Here is a 21,110-nt window from a genome sequence, read left to right as displayed (position 1 = left end):
TAGTATTGACATTTTGATAATATTTATTCTTCCAATCCATGAGCAGGGAATGTCTTTCCATTTCTTTAAATCTTCTTCAATTACCTTCATAAGCTTTCTATAGTTTTCAGCATACAGATCCTTTACATCTTTGGTTAGATTTATTCCTAGGTATTTTATGCTTCTTGGTGCAACTGTGAATGGGATCAGTTTCTTTATTTGTCTTTCTGTTGCTTCATTGTTAGTGTATAAGAATGCAACTGATTTCTGTACATTGATTTTGTATCCTGCAACTTTGCTGAATTCATGTATCAGTTCTAGCAGACTTTTGGTGGAGTCTATCGGATTTTCCATGTATAATATCATGTCATCTGCAAAGAGCGAAAGCTTGACTTCATCTTTGCCAATTTTGACGCCTTTGATTTCCTTTTGTTGTCTGATTGCTGATGCTAGAACTTCCAGCACTATGTTAAACAACAGCGGTGAGAGTGGGCATCCCTGTCGTGTTCCTGATCTCAGGGAAAAAGCTCTCAGTTTTTCCCCATTGAGGATGATGTTAGCTGTGGGCTTTTCATAAATGGCTTTTATGATCTTTAAGTATGTTCCTTCTATCCCGACTTTCTCAAGAGTTTTTATTAAGAAAGGGTGCTGGATTTTGTCAAAGGCCTTTTCTGCATCGATTGACAGGATCATATGGTTCTTCTCTTTTTTTTTGTTAATGTGATGTATCACGTTGATTGATTTGCGAATGTTGAACCAGCCCTGCATCCCAGGAATGAATCCCACTTGATCATGGTGAATAATTCTTTTTATATGCCGTTGAATTCGATTTGCTAGTATCTTATTGAGAATTTTTGCATCCATATTCATCAGGGATATTGGCCTGTAGTTCTCTTTTTTTACTGGGTCTCTGTCTGGTTTAGGAATCAAAGTAATACTGGCTTCATAGAATGAGTCTGGAAGTTTTCCTTCCCTTTCTATTTCTTGGAATAGCTTGAGAAGGATAGGTATTATCTCTGCTTTAAACGTCTGGTAGAACTCTCCTGGGAAGCCATCTGGTCCTGGACTCTTATTTGTTGGGAGATTTTTGATAACCGATTCAATTTCTTCGCTGGTTATGGGTCTGTTCAAGCTTTCTATTTCCTCCTGATTGAGTTTTGGAAGAGTGTGGGTGTTCAGGAATTTGTCCATTTCTTCCAGGTTGTCCAATTTGTTGGCATATAATTTTTCATAGTATTCTCTGATAATTGTTTGTATCTCTGAGGGATTGGTTGTAATAATTCCATTTTCATTCATGATTTTATCTATTTGGGTCATCTCCCTTTTCTTTTTGAGAAGCCTGGCTAGAGGTTTGTCAATTTTGTTTATTTTTTTAAAAAACCAACTCTTGGTTTCATTGATCTGCTCTACAGTTTTTTTAGATTCTATATTGTTTATTTCTGCTCTGATCTTTATTATTTCTCTTCTTCTGCTGGGTTTAGGCTGCCTTTGCTGTTCTGCTTCTATTTCCTTTAGGTGTGCTGTTAGATTTTGTATTTGGGATTTTTCTTGTTTCTTGAGATAGGCCTGGATTGCAATGTATTTTCCTCTCAGGACTGCCTTTGCTGCGTCCCAAAGCGTTTGGATTGTTGTATTTTCATTTTCGTTTGTTTCCATATATTTTTTAATTTCTTCTCTAATTGCCTGGTTGACCCACTCATTCGTTAGTAGGGTGTTCTTTAACCTCCATGCTTTTGGAGGTTTTCCAGACTTTTTTCTGTGGTTGATTTCAAGCTTCATAGCATTGTGGTCTGAAAGTATGCATGGTATGATTTCAATTCTTGTAAACTTATGAAGGGCTGTTTTGTGACCCAGTATATGATCTATCTTGGAGAATGTTCCATGTGCACTTGAGAAGAAAGTATATTCTGTTGCTTTGGGATGCAGAGTTCTAAATATATCTGTCAAGTCCATCTGATCCAATGTCTCATTCAGGGCCCTTGTTTCTTTATTGATCGTGTGTCTAGATGATCTATCCATTTCTGTAAGTGGGGTGTTAAAGTCCCCTGCAATTACCACATTCTTATCAATAAGGTTGCTTGTGTTTATGAGTAATTGTTTTATATATTTGGGCGCTCCGGTATTCGGCGCATAGACATTTATAATTGTTAGCTCTTCCTGATGGATAGACCCTGTCACTATTATATAATGTCCTTCTTCATCTCTTGTTACAGCCTTTAATTTAAAGTCTAGTTTGTCTGATATAAGGATGGCTACTCCAGCTTTCTTTTGGCTTCCAGTAGCATGATAAATAGTTCTCCATCCCCTCACTCTCAATCTAAAGGTGTCCTCAGGTCTAAAATGAGTCTCTTGTAGACAGCAAATAGATGGGTCTTGTTTTTTTACCCATTCTGATACCCTGTGTCTTTTGGTTGGCGCGTTTAATCCATTTACATTCAGTGTTATTATAGAAAGATATGGGTTTAGAGTCATTGTGATGTCTGTATGTTTTATGCTTGTAGTGATGTCTCTGGTACTTTGTCTCACAGGGTCCCCCTTAGGATCTCTTGTAGGGCTGGTTTAGTGGTGACAAATTCCTTCAGTTTTTGTTTGTTTGGGAAGACCTTTATCTCTCCTTCTATTCTAAATGACAGACTTGCTGGATAAAGGATTCTCGGCTGCATATTTTTTCTGTCTAGCACACTGAAAATCTCGTGCCAATTCTTTCTGGCCTGCCAAGTTTCAAAAGAGAGATCAGTCACGAGTCTTATAGGTCTCCCTTTATATGTGAGGGCACGTTTACCCCTTGCTGCTTTCAGAATTTTCTCTTTATCCTTGTATTTTGCCAGTTTCACTATGATATGTCGTGCAGAAGATCGATTCAAGTTACGTCTGAAGGGAGTTCTCTGTGCCTCTTGGATTTCAATGCCTTTTTCCTTCCCCAGTTCAGGGAAGTTCTCAGCTATTATTTCTTCAAGTACCCCTTCAGCACCTTTCCCTCTCTCTTCCTCCTCTGGGATACCAATGATGCGTATATTATTTCTTTTTAGTGTATCACTTAGTTCTCTAATTTTCCCCTCATATTCCTGGATTTTTTTATCCCTCTTTTTCTCAGCTTCCTCTTTTTCCATAACTTTATCTTCTAGTTCACCTATTCTCTCCTCTGCCTCTTCAATCCGAGCCGTGGTGGTTTCCATTTTGTTATGCATTTCGTTTAAAGCGTTTTTCAGCTCCTCGTGACTGTTCCTTAGTCCCTTGATCTCTGTAGCAAGAGATTCTCTGCTGTCAGCTATACTGTTTTCAAGCCCAGCGATTAATTTTATGACTATTATTCTAAATTCACTTTCTGTTATATTATTTAAATCCTTTTTGATCAGCTCATTAGCTGTTGTTATTTCCTGGAGATTCTTCTGAGGGGAATTCTTCCGCTTGGTCATTTTGGATAGTCCCTGGCGTGGTGAGGACCTGCAGGGCACTTCCCCTGTGCTGTGGTGTATAACTGGAGTTGGTGGGCGGAGCCGCAGTCAGACCTGATGTCTGCCCCCAGCCCACCGCTGGGGCCACAGTCAGACTGGTGCGTGCCTTCTCTTCCCCTCTCCTAGGGGCGGGATTCACTGTGGGGTGGGGTGGTCTGTCTGGGCTACTTGCACACTGCCAGGCTTGTGATGCTGAGGATCTGGCGTCTTAGCTGGGGTGGGTAGGCAAGGTGCACAGGGGCAGGAGGGGCAGGCTTAGCTTGCTTCTCCTTAGGTGATCCACTTCAGGAGGGGCCCTGTGGCAGCAGGAGGGAATCAGATCCGCTGCCGGAGGTTTGGCTCCGCAGAAGCGCAGAGTTGGGTATTTGCGCGCGGAGCCAGCAAGTTCCCTGGCAGGAACTGGTTCTCTTTGGGATTTTGGCTGGGGGATGGGCGGGGAAGATGGCGCTGGCGAGCGCCTTTGTTCCCCACCAAACTGAGCTCTGTCGTCCGGGGGCTCAGCAGCTCTCCTTCCCTTTGTCCTCCAGCCTTCCCGCTTTCTGAGCAGAGCTGTTAACTTATGACTTCCCAGACGCTAAGTCGCGCTTGCTGTCGGAACACAGTCCGTCAGGCCCCTCCGCTTTTTGCAAGCCAGACTCGGGGGCTCTGCTTGGCTGGCGAGCCGCCCCTCCGCCCCGGCTCCCTCCCGCCAGTCTGTGGAGCGCGCACCGCCTCGCCGCCCTTCCTACCCTCTTCCGTGGGCCTCTCGTCTGCGCTTGGCTCCGGCGACTCCGTTCTGCTAATCCTCTGGTGGTTTTCTGGGTTATTTAGGCAGGTGTAGGTGGAATCTAAGTGATCAGCAGGACGCGCGGTGAGCCCAGCGTCCTCCTACGCCGCCATCTTCCGCTCTCTCCGATACTGTGTTTTTTAAAACATTTTTTTTGTTTTACATGTTACATGTACATGTATGGTCTACTGGAGTTTATCATTTTATAACATGTAAAATTTAAATAGAGGTTCTTATATTTTGCCCTTTGAATATAATTTTGCCCTATGAGTGCACACCAGCACTTGATACAAGAGAAATCTTTCCTCCATTGAATTGGTTTTGCAAGTTTTTAAAAGATTCAAAGATTCATTGAGTACAGTTCTGGGTCCTCTGTTCTATTGCACTGTCTTATAGGTCTATCCTTCTTCCAATATTACACTGTTTTATCTGAGTATTTCTGAAGGTATGTTCATGAGAGATATTGGTCTGAATTTCTCTCGGTCTTTCCAAGCGATTTTTGCTGGACATTTATAGAATCTGACTAAGATGCTACCAGGGAACCAAGGACCACAGGGTTCATCAATGATCGTAGGTAGATCTGACAACCTGAACGCCATGTAGTATGGAGGAAGAAGTTCTAGTTTTAGAGCCAGAAGTCCTTGGTTTGGGCTCTGACACTCTCAACTATTAGTTGTTGATCATGTTCTTCATCTATAAAACAAAATTATTTATTCAAAAACTGAATTTTAAATCCAACCCATCCACTAGTGGGATAAAGAATATTTATATTACTGGTTTGTTTGAAGAATGATTAATAATAATAATGATGATAATAATATTAATATAATAGCATGGTAATTAACATATGCCAGGAACAATTCAAAGAACTCTACAGAGGTATCAACTTCACAGTCCTTTGTGGTGGATACCAGTATTTACCTCATTTAAGAGAGGAAGAAACTGAGTCATAGATTAACTTATAGGTCTAAGACTGCACTGATAGTAAGTGATGAATCCAGGATGTAAAACCAGGAAGTTGTAGTCCAGAGTGTACGAAACTGCATTGCCAAACACAAAAGCTAATGTAAGATATTATTATAATGAGCTTTCTTAGGAAAATAAAACAAAACAATCACACCATCCATTATTATATCCCTTTTCTCCAAGCTACTATTATTTATTCCTTGCATAAGTATAATAGCTTCTTAACTGACTTCTGCTTCCATCTTGTTCCACGTGTAGTGTTTCAACGCAGAGTAGCAAAAGTGGTTCCTTTAAAATGTAAGTCAGAGAAGGGTACTCTTCTGCCCAAATCCAGAAAAAACTTCTCATTATCTTTAGAAAATAAAAGAACATTCTTAAGAGCCTACAGGGTCAACGTTTCCGACCCTTGGCTCCCTCTCCATTCCTATCTACCATCTTCATGTCTTCACTCCGTGTTGGCCACAAAGGACTTCCTGCTATTTCCTGAACAAACCAAAAATACTCCTATTGTAGGTTCTTTATGCCCTATCATAAGCATTCTTTTTTTTCCAGAGACCCTACCTAATAGGGTCCTTACCAACCACCTCATTTATTTTTTTATTTTTATTTTTTTTTTAATGTTTATTTATTTTTGGGACAGAGAGAGACAGAGCATGAACGGGGGAGGGGCAAAGAGAGAGGGAGACACAGAATCGGAAGCAGGCTCCAGGCTCTGAGCCATCAGCCCAGAGCCCGACTCGGGGCTCAAACTCACAAACCGTGAGGTCATGACCTGAGCTGAGGTCGGAGGCTCAACCAACTGAGCCACCCAGGCGCCCCACCAACCACCTCATTTAAAGCAGTAAGTTCTGCCAATCTTTATTCCTTTCCAGTGTTTTTCTTTTTCATAGCATCTGTCATTTCTTGATGCTCTACTATATATTTAATTTTTTATGATCTATATCCTTCACTAGAATGGAAACTCTGTAATGACAGGGCTTCTGTCTGTAGGATTCACTGCTAAATCCCTGGTACTTACAATTTCATCTGTCACATAGTATGTGCTCAATAAATACAACAGTAAAACTCTGAAAGCATGTACTGCAAACAAATAAAGGGGCCCCTGGGCAGCTCAGTCAGTTGAGTATCTGACTTCAGCTCAGGTCATGGTCTTGCCATTGCTGAGTTTGAGCCCCATCTCGGGCTCTGTGCTGACAGCTCAGAGCCTGGAGCCTGCTTCGGATTCTGTGTCAACCTCTCTCTCTGCCCCTCCCCAGCTTGCACTGTCTCTCTCTCTCTCTCTCTTTCTCTCTCTCTCATTCTCTCACTCTCTCAAAAATAAATAAAACATTAAAAAATTTTTAAAAATAAATAAAAATAAATAAAAATAGAAAAATATACATATCCAATTTTAAGTGAGTGAAGAAAGAACATCAGTAAATGAGAACTTAAAAGTTTATGTCTAGGTTTCCAAATAGTCCTGTTAACATATAATTATGTGATTACATAGAGGAGGAAGGCAGGCAGGAAATAATGGCCAAATTTGTTAGTGACATTAAGATACTTTCCTCAGTAAAACTGACAGTTAATGAGTAAGTCCAGTGGAGGACCGGATCTCAAGAATATCAGCTGCAACCACACAAGGCTAAGATTAAGTTATCCAAATAATGAAATAGTACAGCACTTTTATAATTGGGATAGTGAGGCCTAAGCCTGAACCTATTACATGCATTCTCATAATGCTGGCCATGTTCTCCCCAGGGAGGCCATCAGCTTCTTTAGGGCAAGGTAAAGACTAATAACTTAGACTTCCTGTAGCATCCTACATGGCTGGCATGGTCAAACGGAAGCTTTCTTTACAGTGTTTAAATTCATGAAAAGAGGAAGTTTTACACATCATATAAACACATAGAAAAATGTAAAGAAAACACGCTGCCCTCTTTTCCATGGCTTCATCAAACTTTTTAAAAGAAATTCAGAAAAACCAATGAACATTAGGAAAGAGAATACGTTACTGTGGAAAAGCCAGCCCTGAAAGACAGAAGCTTTGTGTTCTGGCCCAATCACAATTCTGATTAGTTCTAATACTTTAAATAAGTTATTTAATATCTGTGAGCCCCAGCTTATTCATATGTGAGGTAAAAATGGTGGCCTAGGTAAACTCTGAAGCAGAGATTCCCAACCTCAGTACTACTGTCATTTGGGGCCTGACAATTCCTCTCTATAGGAGTTTTGGTGTGCACTTGTAGGAGATCTGGCAGTAACTCTTGCCTCTAAGTATTCGTTGTCAGTAGCATCTTGCTGACCCCCAAATCTCTGTAGATATTGGCATTCCCTGGGGAGTAAAATCACCCCTTGAAGACCACCATTTATACTTTTGATATATTTTCCTTTCCTAGAGATGCATGCACCAAATCAGAAAATTATTTTCTTCTCTTCTTTCAAACTGTTTTACAGAGCTACCATCTACATTTTCTTTCCCTCTATAAAAGCAAGCTGTAAGGTCTTTTCTAGACTTCTTTGTTAAAGACCTGGTTTGCCGCATTCATGTCGGGCGAGTTGGAGACAAACCGGTTGCTTATGACATTTTATACTTCATCTGGGTAAGGGAAGTGAATTCTGCCATTTTTGCACCTATCATTGCCACCTAAACCAAATGGAAACCTTCTTTCCTCTTCTAGCCTCATTTGTCATTTGTAAATTTGATAAACAGGCACACTGCGTTGTTGATAATCGTTTAGAGATCATTTGAGATTAGAATGGAATTAAGCACACAGAGAGATACAATAGGTGATTATCTCTATGAGGCAACTTCGGAGGCCCTGGGAAGATCCTCTTTTGCTCAGAAATAGTATGCTGGGTTAAAAATAAAAAAATCAAAACAAAACAAAAAAAAGGGGCGCCTGGGTGGCTTAGTCGGTTCAGCATCCGACTAAGGTCAGCTCAGGTCATGATCTCGCGGTCCGTGAGTTCGAACCCCGCGTCAGGCTCTGTGCTGACCGCTCAGAGCCTGGAGCCTGTTTCTGATTCTGTGTCTCCCTCTCTCTCTGACCCTCCCCCGTTCATGCTCTGTCTCTCTCTGTCTCAAAAATAAATAAACGTTAAAAAAAAAAAAAAGAAATAGCATGCTGGGTAGACTGATGGTATTTCTAGTAGAGTGTATTCCCTATGATAAAGTCACAAAAGGATGTTTCATAAAAAAGTTACTGTAATTGAACTCCATGGCATTAACTGTTCTAATAAGAGGTTTCCTCAGTCTGCTCTATACAGATCAAGAAGGAGATGGAGTCAGGGTTAGTATCAGGTGGGAATAAGGAAACCACCATGACCAGGGTGATAGGCCGAAAAGGCATTCTCCAAATCGTCAGCACTGAAGTAGCAAGGTCTATGGGGGAGACTAGTGTTGGCTAAGCTTCAATGTCATCAGCATCAGCTAGGTCTGGTGAAAGCAGAGCTGTGGTAAGTAAAGGTCTCTATTCTACAGAGGAGATAGGAAGGCTGTCACTTATCATATAGGCATTGACATTTATAAAGGCTGGAACATGGGAATTGAGATAAGTTCCAGCCACTGGGAAGGATGCAAGCTACTTAACAGGGGTACCTATACTCTAGATAGTCCATCACATCTGGAGAAGGGCTTCTGTCTTAGAAGAGGTTTGAGTTAGAAGACAGATTAAGGCAAAAGAATTCAGAAGGCCAGTCACAGATTGGACCTACCCAAGAGGAGAGAAACTTGGGTTCTCCCTGATGGTACAAGGTCTAAAGTCTTGCTGCTTTCAAGGCACTTAGAAAAACATACACGTGCAAAATCCTAAGTCAGAGAAAGTCCCTTCAGATGGACACACTCAGGCTAGTGACTTTCAGTGAGGACAGGAGCAAAAAGGACATTTGTTTATGTAGACATGAGGTTCTAGAAGAGATGGAAGAAATAAGGGTCATGGGCTGTGGGCCAACATTAATCTAAAAACTTAGATCTCTCCCAAGCAGCCCTATTTTTTTGTGAATAAACCTAATATAGACTTATCTAAACACTTTAATATCTAATTACTTAAGTCATAGTCAGGCCATTACTACCCAACAGGAATATAAAATATAAGCCACAGATGTAATTTTAAATTTTGAGTCACTACATCAAAAAAGCAAGAAGAAACAAGTTAAATTATTTTTAATTATCTATTTTATTTAACTTAATATATCTAAAACATTATGAGTTCAACATGTGTCAATATTAAAAAAAATATTACTGAGCCATTTTACTAATATCTTGTTACTAATGAGATTTTTTTCATACCAAAGTATACTTTATAGCACATCTCCATCTGGATGCTAAATTTTCTTTGGAAATACTTGATCTCTATTTAGATTTTACAAAATGCACAGGTGAAAAAGTAGATTCACTTACTCAAGTACTTCCAAATAATACTTCAAAGTTTTTCAATGACTGAACTGAGTATTAGCTTTTAAATTACTATTAATTATAATTAAATAAAATTAAAGATTAGCTTCTCAGTCAGTCACTAGTCATTTTTCAAGGGCTCATGAGCCACATATGGCAGTGGCCATTTACTAGGCAGTGAAAATCTAAACTCTATCTCTGCTTAAGTAACATGTTTAAGTGTTTCATGGCTCACGGTCTAGAGTAGCATCTCATTTGCTCAAATTTTTTCTTGTTTTAAAGTTGAAGAAATTTTGTGTCTTAATATTCTATAATTATGTATTTTTTCCTTCTTTATAAATGCTTTCAAAGTTTTGATTATATCACCTCTAAGTCTTAACATTTCCTGAATATAAAGCCCCAATCTTTTAAAGTCAATTTGCTTATGAAATCACCTTACATCCCTGATTAATTGAGTTACTGCTCTCTGGACCTTGTTCCAGATTCTTCTTTTTCCTTTTTCCCTATCTTTTATTTATTTCAGTGATCAAATCTGAAAATAATATTGTAAGTATAGCCCAACAGTTCTTTAATAATAAGGTATACTCTGAAATCTAAAACTATAAATTAGATATTTAAAGAAAGATTTTTTTTTTCCTTCCAATAGACAGGCATTCTGAATCTTTTCAGAGAGCAGTAAGATTAGAGGGGAAGTAGGTGTATATATATATATATTGGTATTAATGATAACGTGTATAAAGGTGATTCCTTATTCCACCCACTACCTTTGCAACTACAATAAAACAAGAAAACTTAAAACTTAGCACAAACTGCTAGTAGGTGAAACATTATCCTAAGAAGAATTAAACAAAACAAAAAATCAGATGTCCTCCTTCTCTAACGTAAGGAGGCCAATTAAAACAAAATACTGGCCCTCATGGGTTAGGGCAAAATAATATATTTTTTTCCTAATAAATTTTCCTAATAATTTTTTTTCCTAAGGGCAGACCAAAACATATATATATTTGATACCAAAAGATGCTCTGAGGATTCCATCACCTCTAGAAACGTACTGTATGAGAGAGTAAAGGTCTGTTTGGGGACGCTCTGATGGACAAAAGACATACTTCTTAGGCTGGTTTCACTTTTGTACCCTTTGCTAGGAACACAGGACATATAATACTTTACTTTTTATTGCCACTAGCTAAATTTACAGTATGGTAACTGATAGGTTAAACACTGAATTCAGCAAGAGAAACCACTGTCTTATTGGAAATTTTGTTGTTATTTTCTTTTACAGGACTAACTATGTCTGATTTAGCTTCAGCAATTACACTATTCAATCTCTTGTCTACAATTTACACATTAAGAATGTAAATGCTTAATATGTTCATGGTCAGAAGCTTCTAAAACCAACCTTCAGGGCAATCACTCTTATACCAATATATTTACAAGCACTATGTTAATATATTTGACTTTGAAAAATTTGAAATGATTAGGAAAATAACAAACCAAACTTTGATTCATTTGACAGAAATTAATTAATTTAACCTGATTGGCTCACTTTAATAATAATAATAAGAGGAAGACAAATAAAGCCTAACAGAGATTAAAACTCCTAGCAAAGGATATGTGATTTCTATTAGGCTGTACAGGATTAGCATCTTATCTCCAGTTAACAAACAGCCTTGGTGCATTAGTCTTTTAACTATTCACTGTCCATTTTGCGTCTTGCAATATATCATCTTTGGATTGATTCCAAATTTCTCTTTTATGTCTACCTACTTCTCTTTAATCAATGTAATCCATCATCAATTTGAACTTAAAAGCAATTATCTAAAATATCAAAGATACACCTATAACAGCTGTCACTTAAATTCTCTATATACTTTTATTACTAAAAATCATTCTTCAAAAAATTTCCTGAAATAGGGAAATAATATCTACAACCAGAAGTGACAGTAGAGATATAAAATGGCAATATCCAGTAATTATGGTTTCATTAATAGCAATACTGAATATCTTATGTCTTAGTAAGAAAGATACTGTCTACTTCCAAAGAAAGATTGCATGTGGGAGGGCGTGGGGGGCAGGGAGAAAGTGAAGGAAGGTGGGAGGGAAAGAGGGAAATAGAGGATTTATAGACCTAAATGCAAATTTTAAAGAAAAAAAAATCATATAACATTAATCACAGTGACTAAAACAGAAGTATTATAGACAAACATTTGGCCTAATGATTTTTTAATATTAGACAATAGATATTGCTTTATTCATCCTAAGAACACACAGCCAGAATCTACTACAGAGATCATAATGCAAATTAACCATTTATATGGGCATGCATTTTAAGTGTTATGTACCTTTTATCTATTACTATATTTTGCACAGTTAAACCCTATTATAACATGAAACATGTTTACATGGGTTTGTATTTTACACAGGTCAACCTCAAACCGTTAAAAAGATTTTAATAGGGGCGTCTGGGTGGCTCAGTCGGTTAAGCGTCTGACTTCAGATCAGGTCATGATCTCACAGTCCGTGAGCTCGAGCTCCACGTCAGGCTCTGTGCTGACAGCTCAGAGCCTGGAGCCTGCTTCGGATTCTGTGTCTCCCTCTCTCTCTGCCCCTCCCCTGTTCATGCTCTGTCTCTCTCTCTCTGTCTCAAAAATAAATAAAAACATTAAAAAAAATTTTAAAGAAGACTTTAATAAATTCTAAGTCCTAAGCATTATATGAAGGCTTTTATTTTTTATTTACATGTTTATTTATTTATTTTTGAGAGAGTGCCCAAGTGCGTACAAGAGAGTTGGGGAGGGGCAGAGAGAGAGAGAGAGAGAGAGAGAGAGACAGAGAATCCCAACCAGGCTCTGCACTGTCAGCACAGAGCCCCACGTGGGGCTCAAACTCAAGAACCCATGAGATCATGACCTGAGCCAAAATCAAGAGTTGGACGTTTAATTGACTGAGCCACCCAGGCACATCAAATGATAACTTTTAAACTAAATCATGGGCCTTAAAATGACATTCTGTTATTACAGCAGAATATTTTCAAATTTTAGCTTTTTAAATTAGTCCTGAAAATGTTTTGTGTGCCAAGAATTATGCAAAATATTTCATCTATCAAAATTATAATTACCGAGCATCAGATACCTAGCTGTAAAACAAAGGGGGGAATAAAATATTACCCTAATGATCTTCCTATGGGAATTTAATACTGCATGGGAAATAAAAAATGATGAAACTCTGATCACATTAATAAATTCACACTTTTCTTAGCCCTGGCGGGGGGGCTCTGTTAACATGGTACCATGTGTAAATGTGTTTCCTCACTACCAAAAGAAGTATTTCAATGAAATTTTCAGATTTTATAAATGACCTTTTTAGCATAACTGAAATGTGTAACAAGTATCTCAAAAATACCACAGCTGTTCCAGAATTTCTTTAAAAAAAGAAAAAAATGATGACATGTTGGCAGGATTGGATGTACCCAAGAGGGGTGGTCATCCTTCCCATTTCCATTTCATTAGTTTTATGATTTTAATTACCAGAAGTAAATCCCTCTCACGACAAATAAAGTGTCTACAAGATAGACAGAAACGAAGTCTTGTACGTCCTTCATCTTTCAGCTTGTACTCAATTCTATGATGGATTAGAATAGAGCAAAGGGCAAACTCTACCAGCTTTCTTTAATCATAATACCAGCTATTTTCTTTGATCCTTCCAGTAATTAGGAAATGATTAAGTAATCTAAATTTTTATTGATATTCTATATATAAAACTTCTGCCATGCCCTTTGGGAAAGAGTCAATCTTTTCTTTAAACATACACTTTCTCCCAAAAACATAAATGTACTGGAGAAGAATGAAAGCCTATGAAAGAAGATCTATGTGGAAATCCTCTCTAGTCTATTTTGTAGTCCACATGAAATGGGCCAATCCTTTCCCTTCTCTCTGATTCAGCTTACCTATTAGTAAAATAAGAGATAAATTGTGGAGATAAATTACCTTCCTTAATTCATTAGCTTTTCTAAAAATAAAATCAAGTATGAATATTATTTGAAAAATAGAGAACATGAAATGAAGGTATTTTAAGAGGAAGATTGAACAGAACACTTGAAAACAGACATACAGAAACAAGCTATTTGCAGACAATTTCAAGAAACTTAATTTGCTCAAGTTTGCCTCTATGGAAAGTTGATACATTCAACTTTTTCTCTCCCTTCTCTTTCCCCTACACATAAACAGACACTCTGCTAAAACTCCTGAGGTTTTTTAGTTGTGTCTTCAAAATAATTTAGGAGTGCTTTAATCTGAGTACTTCTGGGACCATTTCAAATTTTACAGAAATATACAAAAAAAATAATAATTAAGTGAATGTCTGTTAGATATGTATAAGGTGCCCCAGTGTATGTCAGGATAAATGGTGCTGGGTTTTGTTTGTTTTTTCAGAACTGCAGTTGTCAAACTGCTACAGAGAGTGAGTGGGATTTAGGCAGAGACCTGGAGAAGCAGACTACCATTTTCCTAAGGCAAGCACTGAGGCTGGGATGGGAGAAGGTAGGAAAATGGGGGAAGAGGTGAGGGGCAAAACGGGAAGGCAGGAGGGTAACACCCTCTACATATAAACTGTTCATGGTTTTGAGATATCCCACACCTGGCTATGGCTTAGTTTGCTTTACTCCACATGTCTCAGTAGACTTTGAACTCCTAAAATTGAGTCAGCCCAAGCAAGGGGCTGGCAAGAACCAGGGATCCCAAGAAAACAAGCATGTCTCTAAGCAAAGACCCCAAAGGCTTTGTGTTTTACTTCTGGTTTCACTCATTTGTGAACTGCACAGTTCATGTGTTGGGGTTAGGAGGAGTAATAAAAGGTGAGTTCCCCCTGGAGAGTTCAGAGGGAATTCATGCTTCCCCAGGAATTCAGATCAGGGGCACTATAATGAAATACAATCCAGTTACTGGTTCAGTGGGTATCTCAATCCAGTGGTTCAGAGCCATCTCAGCCATCCCTACCCACTTACTTTGCTCTGACCATCTTCCATGTAGAATGCTAGCTTCAAGGTTCCATTATGCTAAAAGTAGAACCAAAGAACAAAGTTGTAAAATTCTTGGCTTTTATTGGTGGTGGGCAAGAGCTTAGTCCAGATTTAGGGCAGAGTATTAGAAGAATAAATGATCCATGCTACCCAGCAACCACCCTCCATTCTCCCCCTGCGTATAGTGGGCAAAGGTGGGGAACGGTACAAAAGAGAGCAGAGTCAAGAGAGGAAAAATGAAAATCTCTTAAAGACAATTACATCTCTAAGACTGAAGGAGATGGCAGGATCATAGTGACAGAGACTCTCAATTTACATTTAAAAATGTGAGAGTAGATGTGTTTTATTATGCTGCCCACCAGAAGCATTCATAGTATGCACATCTCTGAAGAGCTGCCCATTTACTCCTGGTTATAGAAGGGCACAGCAGACTCACCTGTATAAAATGTCCAGGCAGACGTGTCTAAACAGCTTCCCTGAGTAACCTAAATCCCCAAACAAGGCTCAATATATAGCTAAATATTTCCCTCAGGTGACTGTGAGTGGTGTAAATGAGACCACAAACATAGGTGCCAAGAGGGGTCCTTTTGATTAAAATAGGAAACCCTGCAATGAAAAAAGGCATGGATGGGGTGGCTGAGGTTCAGAGGCACACACACAGTGACCTCAGATGTTAGCATGGAGGAGCTCCAAAAGCTAAGAGCAAACAGACAAATGGATATCTCAGTAGATGGAATCATGAAGAGATTTCTCTCTGCAAAGCTGCTCAAGGATGTAAAGTAGGCCGAACTCAGGCCCAGGGACTTGAAGGACAATCACATTCTGCTCTCAGGGATATGTGAGTCCCCAGATGATTTAGATTTAAAACAAAGGCACCAATTTTCTTAGTTTTCTTTTTTAGAGCTTGTGCATACATTTTGAGGTCAGCAACATACCATATCTATCAGAAGGATAACCCTGAGTCTGAATTTGCCTAGAACATGTGCAGGGTGATGATTTTCCACTCTCAAGTGTCCCACTTTAGACAATAAATGATATAGTCATCCAACCTTTAATTCCTTTTTTTTTTTTTTTTTTGGTCTTGCTTCTACTTTGGTATCAGACAAATATGACTTTTGTTTTTTTCTAATTTATTTACTTTTGAGAGAGAGAGAGAGAGAGAGGGAGGAAGGGGCAGAGAGAGAAGGAGATGGAAAATCCCAGGCAAGCTCCACAACCATCAGCACAAAGCCTGACGTGGGTCTCAAACACATGAAATGTGAGATCATGACTTGAGCTGAAACCAAGAGTTAGATGCTCAATCGACTGAGCCACCCAGGCGCCCCAAATAGGACTTCACTGATGTTGCTATGTTTATGTGTTTTTAAGGTAAAATATATAAGAGAATAAAATATATTCCTCCCTATTTTGATTTGGCTCTTTAGGTAAAATAGGCTCATCTTAGAAGTAAAGCAGCCAAATATGGTGATTTGTTTTTCCAAATCAAAATTCTAAATACAGTCAATGATATTGTAATAGCGCTGGATGGTGACAGATGGTAGCTATACTTGTGGTGAGCATAGCATATCCTACAGAGAAGCTGGATCACTATGCTGTACACCTGAAACTAATCTAATGAAGTGTATCGTTTACACTGAAATAAACTTTGAAAAATAGTCCAAATGGCAAACGTATGCCAAATGTATGACAAAGGCAAACATTAGCAGGACAGCACAGACTAAAGAAAGCAAATAAGAGAAACTGCAAAAAAAATTGTTTGGGAACATTTGGAAATTCTCCCAAGATGTCACTGAATTCACTTCCACATCTGATTCTAAATGCCAAATATATACGGTATGAACTCCAGCCTCAGGGCTTTTAGAATATCCCAGAAGAATTATGTAGGTTACTGACTTGTGCTGTGTAGGCAGAAAGATAGACTTCACATGTGGCAGGGCAATAAAGCAAGTATTTGTCAGCTTCCAAATTGGAACCAACAATGAATTGGCTATTTGCAACACTGCTATTTCTACAGGCATGATGTAAGCATCCTTTACTCCTGTATAATGGATGGAAGGATCAATTCTAGATGTGCAGTGGCCCAATATATTTTATCATTATATCATCTTATAACAATAAGAAAATCTAAAATAAAAACCTTTCTAACAGGCCAGGATATCCCCCACCCCTACTCCTTGAAGACTACAGACTTGGAAAATTACATATTTATAAAATTGTGTTTATAATCAATGAAATTTTAGGATGCATAGCTCCAAGAGAAAGGATAGTAGTAATGAACACCCACACCAAGGAAATAGAAATAGTTAAGATGTTCTTATTTATAACTCAAAGTCTTTGAGGTATATTTGATATTCTTGTTCCTACAAAGGTGAATTGAACATTTCTTCTTTATTTACTCTGATATTCCTCTTCTAGATTACAATTTCTTAGTTCTAACTTGTCAAAAAAAAGTCTTAGAACCAAGTTATCCATTGGAATGACTGTAAAACAACCTTTTACATAATAGCTAGTATTAAAACCAAGTTCCTGAACTGCTATGTCTTCTAAACATACATGAAAAAGCAGAGCTGTGAGTCAGTTCCTCGTATTTAAAACTTCTGTTTCGTCATTCACTTTTACTCCAAGAATTTGTAGATGTTCAGGCAACTTTCAATGCTCCTTCCTATTCAACAACCATGGGTCTTGGGAAGATAATACCCACTTCTCTAATTGAAACTGCTCCATCCACATAACCAAGATAACATGGATTGCCCCAAGACAATGAGGCACTGTCTATAAAGCAGCTGCCCCAGAGTGGATGAACACAGATAAATCTTGTTTTCTATGATACGCTCTAGAAGAAACTATTTATAACATTGCCTTAAGCAACAACTAATAAGGAGAAATATCCACCCAGAAATTTTGATAGTGACTTATAGAGACAAGAAAAGGGAGCCTAAGAGATGATAGACATGGGTTTAAATTCTGGCTCCACCATTCTTTTCCTTTTTTTTTTTAATTTTCTTTCTTTAAAAAATTTTTTTTTTTAATGTTTATTTATTTTTGAGAGGGAGGGACAGAGTGTGAGCAGGGAAGGGACAGAGAGAGAAGGAAACACAGAATCCGAAGCAGCTCCAGGCTCTGAGCTGTCTGCAGAGCCCAACGTGGGGCTGGAACCCACAGACCACGAGATCATGACCTGAGCCCAAGTCAGATGTGTAACCGAATGAGCCACCTAGGCGCCCCTAAGTTCTGGCTCCTCCATTCTCAAGTGGCATTCTTGGGCATGCTACTTTGGCTTGCTGCAACAGTTTCTTATTGGTTAAGAGCCAGATGCAATCACCAAGAATCGTTAACACTGACACTTGATGATTCCATCTGTTCTCCCTTGCCCAAATAACAGTTCATAGGACTGAAATTTGACTTGATAGCTGTTCTCTTTTTTTATGTTACCTTTTGTGGCATAAACTTCCACTGAAAAGAGACAACACAAAGGCATTCAGTTATGTGTGATACATGCATATAAGCTGTGCTTAGAGGTTCATTCTTGAAGCTGGTAAAGAGAAAGTGATTGTATTTGGGGGACTGCAGTAAATTGATTCTGGCATACCATTTGTTCCACAATTTACTATACTCCAATTCTTTGCCAGATACCTGCTCCATCTGTAATAAAAGTGTGCTGAGAGTCTCAAAGAATAAAAGAAATGCTGCTCATCATTTCAGCAATAATGTGTAAGCCCATGCACTTGGCTGAACAGGAACTGATGAACAAAATCTCTAAGCCAAAATTACCAACGTGCAAAGATTTCCAATAAAGATGCTCTAAGAGATGACTGTTTTGCCTCCTCTCAATGTGACACAGCTATCTGGTAGAATCTCTGTCATATTAGAACCAGTGGACATTAACATATTTTTAATGTTTCTGCTTTGAATATTCAAATAATGAATAACCATCTTGTTATTGATCAATATATGCATGTGTCAATTACTTTAAATGTTTTGTACACATTGCTCAATGTTTTCAATCCCATTGAGAAATAAATATTTTACCCCCATTTTGCTGCTGAGGAAATTGAGGATCAAAAAGTCTAAGTCACTCAGATCTCCCAACTCAGAAGGGTTCTTATCCTCTCATCACAGCTGGATTAAACAAAAATAATTTTGCAATCATCTTACGAGAGCTGTGGTATTAAAGTAATGCTATTCAAGTTAACGTATGATAATTTTAAATGACACCAGTTACTTTTTGATGGAAACTTGTATTCATTGTAAGTTTTTGCATGGAAAGACAAGGTAGGGAGAAAATATTAATAAAACCAAATGGGGGATAAAAAGGCATAGTTATTAGGACCAGAATAACCTCACAACAAAGGAAGCTTGTGTGCCACAAGCTTGCAACAAGTATTGTGTTGCCTCTAATTGTCTGGGTTTTTTGTTTGTTTGTTTTTTATTCCAAACTCAATCCTATTCCTCACATGATAAATTCAAGTGAATGAAACAGCAAGAGGTGAATTCCTCCTAAAATATCAGTCCTTCTGGATGCTAATACATGGCTTCTGCTCAAAGTGGTTCTGTTCAGCGTCTTCATTTGCCATTCATGAATCCTTTACATGCGTCCTTGCACCCCTAGCTTGATGATGCATTGTTTGCAGGCATCTTACCAAGAACTCAGCTCAAGCAGGAAATGCCCAGTGCAACAGCTTTGTGGTGAATGTTTGCAAAATGTCAAGAACACCTGTGCCCTGTCACCTGAATTTCTCCTTGGCGTGCACAGAAAATCGAGTAACAATTATGTTTCGAGAACAGTGCTGCATGCCTAAAGTCATATGGAATCAGGCACCCTAGCCCCAACTGAGAATACAAGGGAGTAAAAGGGTAGAGGCAGGGAAAGGCATTCGTTCATTCATGCCAATTTCAGCCCAAAGCCAGCAAAGCAGTGAGATAATATATAGGGTTTAACCCTAAGTCATATACTCTTCCCTCAGGCTTTAAATTGTGATTGGGACATAGATAACCCTTGAGAATGAATTGCAGGGACCTTACCCGAGTTCCCATCTGTTTGCACCATGAGCCTCTAATGCAAACATTTCCCAAAGCAAACGAGAGAAGCTGTCTTGGGAGTCATTAAAAAGGGACTGGGCAAAACATTAGAAAATATACAATCGAGAACAATACAGAATGGCTCCGTAGGGAATCAACTCACTTTGACCTAATATTGAAGACTGAGAGCTGACAATGTTGAAACATTAATAGTAGATAAAATGCACTGAAAGGTCTTTGTTAAGCAGAGACTTTGTGTTAACAATGGTTGCCAAATAGGTATCTGATGAGTAGAGGGGTGGGGAAGGGAAGACCCCCAAGACAGGAAGTGGCATAGGTGGTCTTCTTATGGCATTGGAAAAGTAGATGAAATAGTAAAGGTTATATAGTTTGGGCCTTCCCTGGAGCCTAAGTCTCTTCTGTGTGCCTGATAGTACAGAGCACTGGCTCTTCAAAACAAACCTCTAATGATTAGCTGGTAATGCCTCCACAGAGAAGATAGATGTATTTCCACGCCTCTTCACCGACAGTAGTGATGAGGAAACAGACCAAAAGGATGCTTGGGAAACCTGAAATCATTTAGCAAACTGGGAGACTCAAGAGCAGGAAAGATCAGGCTGTCACTGTAGTTGGCAATCAAGAACTACTAAGCTCAACCCAGTAATTTAAATGTTTGAATTCCCGGATCCTCAATCAGCACCATCTGCACTAGAGGACCTTGTAACTTAGTTGAAGGAATAGGATTATGCTATCATAAATTTTTAAGGCCTTGTTTAAACACCAAAGAGACACAGTGAACAAAGACAAAGGGACTTCACAGATGGTGGGGACGACTGTGGGTGGTGTCATGAGGGAAGATGTTAGAGAGAGAAAAACTACACCAGGCACTGCCATGGACTGAACAGTGTGTCCCCCCAAATTCGTATGTTGAAGCATAGTGCCTCAGTGTGATTGTTAATTGGACACAGGGCCTCCACAGAGGTAACAAAGGCTAAATGAAGTCACCAGGGTAGAGCCCTTAACTGAATAGGATTAATGTTCTTGGGGCACCTGGGTGGTTCAGTCGGGTAAGCATTCAATTCTTGCGTTTAGCTCAGGTCATGATCTCACGGTTTGTGAGTTCTAGCCCTGCACCAGGCTCTGTACTGACAGTGCAGAGGCTGCTTGGGATTCTCTCTCTTCCTCTCTTTCTGTCCCTCCCCACTTTCTCTCTCTCAAGATAAATAAATAAACTTAAAAAATGGGATTAATGTTCTTATAAAGAGATATACTGGAATGCTGGCTCTCTCTCCCACTCTGTGAGGTCCCAGTGAGAAGGCAGCTGTCTGCAAGCCAGGAAGAGCGCTCTCACCAGAAACCAATCCTTACAAACCTTGATCTGACACTTCCAGCCTCCAGAACTGTGAAAAATAAATTTCTGTTGTGTAAGCCTCACGGTCCATGGTATTTTGCTACGGCAATCCAACCAAACTAAGACAGGTCCAGAGGGCAACTAGCATGCCTAGACAGGTAAAATAAATGATACCCTGTCAAGAG

General features: G+C 38.9%; 1 protein-coding gene and 1 pseudogene across 4 annotated transcripts in view; one reads left to right on the top strand and one right to left on the bottom strand.

The window, feature by feature from the left end:
• Nucleotides 1-21,110, bottom strand: part of DCC (DCC netrin 1 receptor) — a 1,162,490-nt gene that overhangs the window by 982,399 nt on the left and 158,981 nt on the right. The window lies entirely within an intron of this gene.
• Nucleotides 7,693-21,110, top strand: part of LOC147575627 (small ribosomal subunit protein eS19 pseudogene) — a 30,409-nt pseudogene continuing 16,991 nt past the window's right edge.

This window comes from Puma concolor, chromosome D3 (assembly GCF_028749965.1).
Source record: "Puma concolor isolate L17-30 chromosome D3, mPumCon1.1.hap2, whole genome shotgun sequence".
Lineage (NCBI taxonomy): Eukaryota > Metazoa > Chordata > Mammalia > Carnivora > Felidae > Puma > Puma concolor.
This window is presented reverse-complemented; position numbering and strand designations above follow the sequence as displayed.